The sequence below is a fragment of the Lycium barbarum genome, chromosome 4 (genome assembly GCF_019175385.1).
Source record: "Lycium barbarum isolate Lr01 chromosome 4, ASM1917538v2, whole genome shotgun sequence".
NCBI classification, from domain to species: Eukaryota; Viridiplantae; Streptophyta; class Magnoliopsida; order Solanales; family Solanaceae; genus Lycium; species Lycium barbarum.
Genome location: NC_083340.1, coordinates 20,908,708 through 20,916,945, shown reverse-complemented (window position 1 = coordinate 20,916,945; position 8,238 = coordinate 20,908,708). Strand labels below are relative to the sequence as shown.

Sequence of the window (8,238 nt, the reverse complement as noted above, 5' to 3'; positions counted from 1 at the left end):
CTGTTATCTCTCTTCTATGTAAAATAAAGCTTGCTTCTCTTTCCTTTCATGTGTTCCTACCTTTGGACCCTTTTCTTTTGAACCATCAAGCCGAGTGTCAAAATTGCAGCACAAGATTTAAAAAGGCCCGCTAACTTTGTCACTTTTTTCTAAAATCGATCAAAAACTAAAAATGCACTTTTGCCTATGATTCTCCATGTTTAACAAACCAACAACCCTTTTAACAGAAAGAAAGAAAGAGAGAGCCTACTTCAATTTCTGGGTGATGCATATGTTGGAATGAAGCGAACATGAGAAGAAGAGAAACGGTACGAAATTTAAAAGAAAAAGTAAATGGAGCGTTTCGGAGATAGAATGAAGGCATTTCAGTTATAAGTGGTACCTATTAATGAGGAAGTAGAACAATACTAATAGTCGTATTAGGTGAAAATTAAGGGAAATATTAGCAAAAATCTAGGAAATTAGATAAATAGGAATCCTGGCCCAGGAAAATGCCACGTAAGCGGCCCTTTGCCTGCTTTTATATATGTATATGATTATATATAGATATAGATTAAAAAAAAAAAAAAAAAAAAAAACAAACAAAGGTCATATATACAAGAGTTGAAATACTAATGTAATCATTGTGAATACAAGTCAACACGTTGTTCTACTCTTACAGAACAGATTGTCTATGCTTATTCTTTTGTAGGTTTCTCCTATTATTAAATTAGCTAAATATGATTAATATTTATTATTTTCAAGATCTTTACTTTTTTCTTTAATTAATTTTCTTAACTCAAATTTATATCAAGCATTTTTTTTTTATATTTATATTAATATGAAATACATAATGCAACACGCGTATGGATGGATTAGTATGTATATACAAACATATGGGGCATTTATAATCCTTTTCCCACTAAACAATTCATTTCCTAAAATCTCTTCCTTTTTATTTTATTTATACATAAGCAAAAATAATATACTCCCTCCGTCCCAATTTATGTGACACTTTTCGCTTTTCGAGAGTTAATTTGACTAAATTTTGAAGCTAAATTGGATTAAATTAACGTAAAATTTTAAGATTAAAATTTATATATTGGGAAACAACATGAAAAGTACTGTAATTTGCAATCTTTCTCATATCAATTTGGTTAAAAAATACATCTCAAAATATTGATTAAAATTGATGCAGTTTGAATCTCGAGAAACAAAAAGTGTCACATAAATTGAGACAGAGGGAGTATATAAACATCAATCTTACTATCCAGGCACTCTCGTAAACATTAAACTACGAGTTAAACACCAAAAATCACCATTTAAAAACGGCTTATAGACACCCTATTGTCTCGAGAAAGATAGTGTGGCACTGAAAAGTTGACGCATATTCCGGTAAGTTTATTATATAGTGTTGCTCTGTCATGCTAAGTTTCTACTCTTTTTTCCTTTTTGCCGGTAAGTACTTGCATGTATAATCAAATTTGAGTTCTTTGTTGAATAATCAGCTTATCATGAACCCTCTTGTGTTATGTTTTCTTTGGTGATTCATTTTTTTTTTTTGGATAATCATGATGTCCCGGACAGCGGACACTTCGATTAATTCCACCCACCTCTAATGGTAGGTAGTTTTGTCCACCGAGACTTGGACAGATGAGAAAAAATCACCTAATGTTTTGCCTCGATTGGAATGTGAACGAGATCTCATGATTCTCAACCACTTCATTGACCATTAGGTCACGCCCTTAGGTGCTCGATACTTTTGGGAAAATTGTGTAGCAATATTACAAGAGGAACTCCCCATTCTTTTTGAAATGGAGAAACCACGAGGATTTGTGGCACAAGGTTCTTGGTGGATAATGGGCTCCCTCCTCTACGCTTCTCGACTTAAATACTAGGTTAGGGTTCGAACCTATGGCATGTAAGAAATAGGGATTGATATTGGTAAAAATTCACAAGAAACTTAGGACATGCTACAAAAGATTTTGATCGGTAATATTTGGTTATACGATGTTTAAGTTTAACAAAGTCAACCAGAAAACGGTGAAAACAAAAATCAGAAAACAATTAGCCGTTTGGTTTGCAAATTTATCTTTTTGTCATTGTTTCCTTTGCGCTATTCAGAAACAACCACACAATTAAGATTGTTTGCCTTCTTGCTCTTAACAATTTATAGGTTTACAAGGGAGGTCTTAATTTCTCTAATGCTTGCAATTATGCATTATGTGCTTATTTTACATAAGGCCAACATTGCTTGTTCTCCTTTACTTTCTTAGAACTATATATGCTGGGGAAGTATAAATTGGTCACGTTGAGATTGATCAATCTTTGTTGTGATAAATTTTTTAAGAGGTTTTCTTTTCATTTTTCTCCTTGGTGTGTTTTGTTTGACCTGTTCAGAAAGAAGAATACATGTTATTCAGATGTTCCTCACAATTGATGAGTTGCTATATGCACTTACTCTATCCTCCTTTATACCTATATAACTTTTTTATATCTTCTTGAGAGTGTAAATTATCTGTATAAATGGGCAAGTAGGCAATCTTCAAGAGCTTAAAATTAGATGAGAGAATATTACTTTATGAATTTTGCTCTTGCATTACATCTCCCCTGGATGGTTCTCTCTTTTAGACTCTCCATCTTCTATTTCTAATATGTTATAACTCATTGTGCTTGCTTTCCTAAGTCTCTTTTATCTACTAAAACTACATGATTGGAAAGAGTTTATTTTCCTTCTATCTTTGGAAGTCATGTGTTAATGGGAATAGGCCCATGACTATGGAAAATATAGTTGAACTGTGAGTTCAATTGGAAAGAAAAATAAAGTGACAGCATGTTCCTCAAGCACAAAGATTGAGGAACCCTGGCTAATGCAAGGAAGAAAATCTTTATATAATCTTTCAACAAATTAGATGGGTTGAATATTGGGAAGAGTTGAAACTTTGTAGGAGTTAATGGGCTCATTTTGTCGATACTAACGGTGTTCTTGCCATGTGACGTTCGCTGTCATCCTGTCTTCTGGTGGTGGAGACACCTTTATTGAAGGGGGTTCAACCAAATTCGTTTCTTCAAAAATTTGTATTGTGCATATAGGTGAAATATCTTTTTATGTGTACATATTTACTTGTTGAATCCCCGGCAAACGAAAGGGCATTTTTTGAATCCCTCGATGAAATTCCTTCCTCCACCACTGTTGTCTTCAAAGTCTATGTTCTTTCCTGGCACTCAATCATGTATCATTATTTTCTTTCTCCAATATAGGTAAAACAATAAAATTTTATGTTGTTGAAGACGTTGAGCTACTAGTCATATATTGTTCACATGTGTATTTCATGAGAATTCGGATATGTGTCTTTACGCTTGATTTTAATTTTCAGAATTGCCGGCAAACTTATTGTATTAGACCATGAGGATGCTCGGACATCTGGTGTAGATACAATTAGCAATTTTCCCTGTAATGTTCTGGATGGAATTGTAGGATGCTTGCCTTTGAAAGATGCAGTTCAGACCAGTCTCTTGTCAAAAGATTGGAGGTACAAATGGGTAACACGTCAAGAACTTGTTTTTAATGATGAGTTTTTCGCATCTTTCAAAAAAGATGAAGAAGCCAAGAGAATCATTTACCAAGTCCGGTTAGTCCATAAAGGACCAATACTGAAATTTACACTCAGAGGTCCTAATGTGACAAGTTGTCCTGATATTGATCACTGGATACTCTTCTTGTCAGAGAAAAATCTGCAGGAATTCACCCTTCACATATGCTCAGGCAACAGATATCATTTACCTTCTCGCCTTTTTGCGTTCCAACAACTAAGGCATCTGGAAGTTCAAGAATGCTTGTTCCACCCTCCACTCAGTTTCAAAGGGTTTCCATAAGCTTACTAATCTCGATCTTATGCATGTCACTTTTGTTCCAACAATATTTATGAATTTCATCTTAAAAGCCCATTGCTTGAACGATTGAGGTTGCATTGGTGCACAAACTTTGACACCCTTGAAATTAATGCCGCTAATCTCAAATGTTTTGAGTTTAATGGAAACTCAAAGTCCATCTGCTTCTAGTACTTGACCATGGGAGGTGTACCAAAGAGTCCCCCGACTGCTCTGAATAATATCAAATCTCTCAATATTTCGAGCATGTCTTTAAGAAACACCGAGGAGGTTTCAGGTGCTGTTTACTTGATAACAAGTTGTCTAAATTACAAGAGCTTAGAGTTGAATGTGTAAGCACTCTCTTATTGTTAAATCAATTAAGGTGATTAAATATGGTTTCTTCTTCATTTGAACGCGCCTAACCATTCATTGGAAATCCTTTAGGACCCTGTTGGCCATATGGTTGAACCTGTTGTACAATTCCTACGAGCCCAATCAATTTCGTACGGTGCTTTGAAGTTGCAAAAAGTTCATGTGAGCGTGTTTATTGGTGTTGAGATGGAAATGGAATTTATGAAGTTTATATTGGCATCTGCACCTGTACTTGAGGAAATATACCTTTGGAATTTTGCCTATCTCCTTCCTCGGCCGGGTGCACAAATGATGGATGAGATAAAACAATTCCGCCGAGCATCACCCAATGTCGAATTCATATTTGAAGAAGTTGATGTAGAAGATCGCGTTTTACGTGAACCGAAGAAGTCATGGAAGTGCAATGACTATGCTTCATATTTTTGTTGGTCTCATCCAAGAGGACAGTAGATGGTGAAAGAGAAGACTCGTTTATTATTATTTGTTATTGTTTGTTGGTCGAGCTGTCGTAGCACTTCTTATGCTTTAGTTTGCGTTGGTTATGATGCTTTATATGAGTTTTAATGAACTATTTCAAGAAGTTCAATACTAACTCTGGGTCAACTATGCCTCTACTAGTAGGTGGCAGGGTGGGAAAGAATCTTTTTTTTTTTTGTGCGGATTGCCCTTCATTTGGGTGGTCTCTAATTTTTGCCCTTTAAATTGGTGGTCTTTAACTATTGCTCTTTGCCAGTTCATCTAATACCCCGAGGTTGAGGGTTCGCACCCAGCTCAGTTAAAAAAAAAAATCGCAAGCTAAAATTTACATGGGTTGAAATTCTGCCTGTGCCCATGCAAATTCTGTCTGAAGGACAAATTTTAAAGACCACCATTTTGAAGGTAAAAATTAAAGACTACCTCCAGCGAAGGGCAATCCTGCAAATTGCCCAGAAAGAATTACATAAAATACGTATCCATATCAGATTTTATAACGGGAAAATAGCAATAATGGTCCATGAGTAAGTAAATTTGGTCCATGTTTTATTCAACTAAGCACATCCAATCTTTAATTACCTTAAAGGGATTTTTACACTCTATATTGACGTGGGAAAAGTAATTGTCCGGTTTAGCCCATTTTTTATTTTTTATCAGTGTTAGCCGCCGGAGAGGTCCTCTCCTTCATTCTCTCCGTTACCTAATCTATTGTGTGCTTATTTGTTTTTGCTAACCCATTTGTGCTCTCAATTTCTTGTTCCCAGATCCTAAACTCTCTACTGTGTTGCTCTCTTCTACGTGCTCTCTATGCTGTGCTTTTTGCCTAGCCATATGAATTCTCTCTATTCCTATATCAGTGAATGAAAAAGTAACCAGAAAAAATGGCCTTTGTTGTGCCCCTGTTTCGTTCCTCTATCTCTACTATATGTATTCCCCTTCTCATTGTGTATGTAGTGTGCTGTATATGTAGAAAGTGTGTATAAACACCTCTTGTATAAATTTGTATAATATTGTATATCAGTGTAAAAGTGTGTATAAACACTTTTTTTGCATTATTATACACTTTTATACAAGATTGATATATTGTCTATAGTAGATATATAAAGTTATATATTATTATATAATATTATATTCCGTGAAAAATTAGCTATGCAGCTGTAAATTAATATATGAATGTAATTTTATTGCTAAATTGTATATTATTGAAATTTCCTCTTTAACTTTAACGTGTCGTTATGGTCCTTAAAACTAAATAAGTGTGGTAGTCTTTTTCTAAGGTGGAGTGGATCCAGCTCAGCAAAGAAATAAAGTTTTAAAGGGGATACATGAGACCTAGAGGCTGGAGGTCTCTAGGAGCATAATTGGGCCAGTAACCAGTTTGCTAACATCGAGGGAAGTTTTGTCCATTTCCAATAATTCAGGAGTATTTTTGGGGTGGAAACCCCCCAACAAAGAGCATTTTTGTTACATTTTCGATAGTTCACCGTGTTCATGGTATACCTGTTAAGCACTTAACTTCTGTCAATTTTATGGACCAAAAACCAAAATTGAAATAACGTCATAAACCCAGGGAATAAAATTGTTATAAAATAACGCGGGGGCCAAGGCTATTTTAAATTGAAATCAGGTTGCTAGGTCGGGTTTTATAGTTTCAATTTGGTGGGACTAAAATAAAATGCCACATTAGTTTTTGGTCGTCGAAATATGGGAAATATGGCTAGGAGGTTTTTAGTGAGATATGAATATAGAAAAGCGACATTTTTGTTAAAAGAAAAAGAAGATTACTTTAGTATCTAATTTTCAATTATCGACGGACCATTTTGAGCAATGAACTCCAATTTCTACTTAGACAGCTCAGCATTTTGTTTGCTTAATTTACAAGTCTGTTCTGGTAGTTTGAGGCCTTAAGTACCTGCTTTTTACTAGCAAATTGTATGAGAACTTATCAAACGTGTTGAAATAATATAACTTGTCAAGACAAATAAATAATTAGTAATTTATAATCTTTTGCATAGACTTCAATAATATATAATCAATCTTGAAACGTATTTGAAAAAAGTATATAAGTAGGGATCTAATAGCTCAGTTGGTTGACTATCTGAACGAATCCCCAAGTTGTAATTCCCTACCCCCTATGTAATAAGAAATTTTGAAAAAGAAAATGTATATAACAACTCTTTAGTACTTAGGTCCTTTTTATTGAATTTTTCAATGCTCTAATTTATTCGCATAATTAATGAATAAAAAAACAAGAAACATTGTAAGGTATTTCTACTTAGTTATAAAAATATAAATACTACTTGCCGTCGCAACACTTTTAAACTACAATAATGTATTTGTTCTGTTAATTCACCATAAACTCACAATATAATCACAAATTTTAATTTTTTATTCAACTTCTATTCCTCGCAGAAAACAACATAATTGAAAAGAACTTCAATTCCAGACATTTATTTTATTGCTTTCTGTTTTTTCTGGGGTTTTAATTGTTTTAGTAGCTATAAGTAATGAATTGAAACCAACCACTAAATACTACGTGGGCACTTGGCATGAATCAATTGTGTCATTGATTGTACTGGATGGAATCTCAACCCTTGAAAGGTTTTAAGTCCAAATTCGCTGTATCCACGTTTCCTATGATTACGGAAAGTTGTTCCCAATTTTCTTCCTTCGGTTAGGACAGAGACCGTCCCTTACACTTTTTGACTAATCGACGTTTGTGTAAATTGTACCATTTCCGTCGTCATATAATGCGCCGCATCAATAATTTGAAGCATAGACCTATAAGAAAAATTAGGTATGAGGTAGAGCTAGAGCTGTCAATATTGACTTGACCTGTGAGGTTGACCTATCCCAATTCTTTATTTAAATAGGATTGGGCTAAATTTTTTTTGGCCCGTATAGAAGTGAGGCTCAAAAATCCAGTTTCTCTTGGCCAGCCGGCCTCAAGGGTTGAGTTGAGACCAGCTCTTTAAGCCAGAAAAAAATAATAAATTAATGAATTTTAAAAAAATATATAATTAAATGAAACAAAAAGATAAAAAAGAATGTACTTATTATTAAGTAGTAATTAGAAACTGCAGTAATACTTTTTAGTTTTAAAATTTATATTATGTTTAATTGCTTTTGAACATGATTTGAACTAGTGATTAAAAATAATAATTTATATTTGTTCTCTTGAATTTTTTTCTTCTACAATATGATTTTGCGCAAGAATGGGTGGTAGAAGATTCTATTTCATATTGCAAAAGTTTCATGTTCAAATTATACCAAAAATCACTTAAAAAATGCTATTTCGGAAGACAAAAAAAAATAAAAAATTAAAAGGCTGGCCCATCCTAACCTGCAGCCTGCTTAGGGTTGGGTTGGGCTATCATTTTGCCGGCCATTCAATTAAAAGAGTCAGCCCGTCCTAGCCCATTTAATTCTTTGTCCATTTAGGGTTGGGCTGGGCCGGCCCATTTTGACACCTCTAGGTAGAGCTACTAATAAAATATTGACAAAAGATAAAATAGAATTATTTGATAATAAGTAAAGAAA

At 34.1% G+C, this 8,238-nt stretch overlaps 1 pseudogene; it reads left to right on the top strand.

Annotated features, from left to right (window-relative positions):
• Window positions 1-2,757: 2,757 nt before the first annotated feature.
• LOC132637258 (F-box/FBD/LRR-repeat protein At1g13570-like) lies at window positions 2,758-4,674 on the top strand (annotated as a pseudogene).
• The last annotated feature ends 3,564 nt before the right edge of the window (window positions 4,675-8,238 follow it).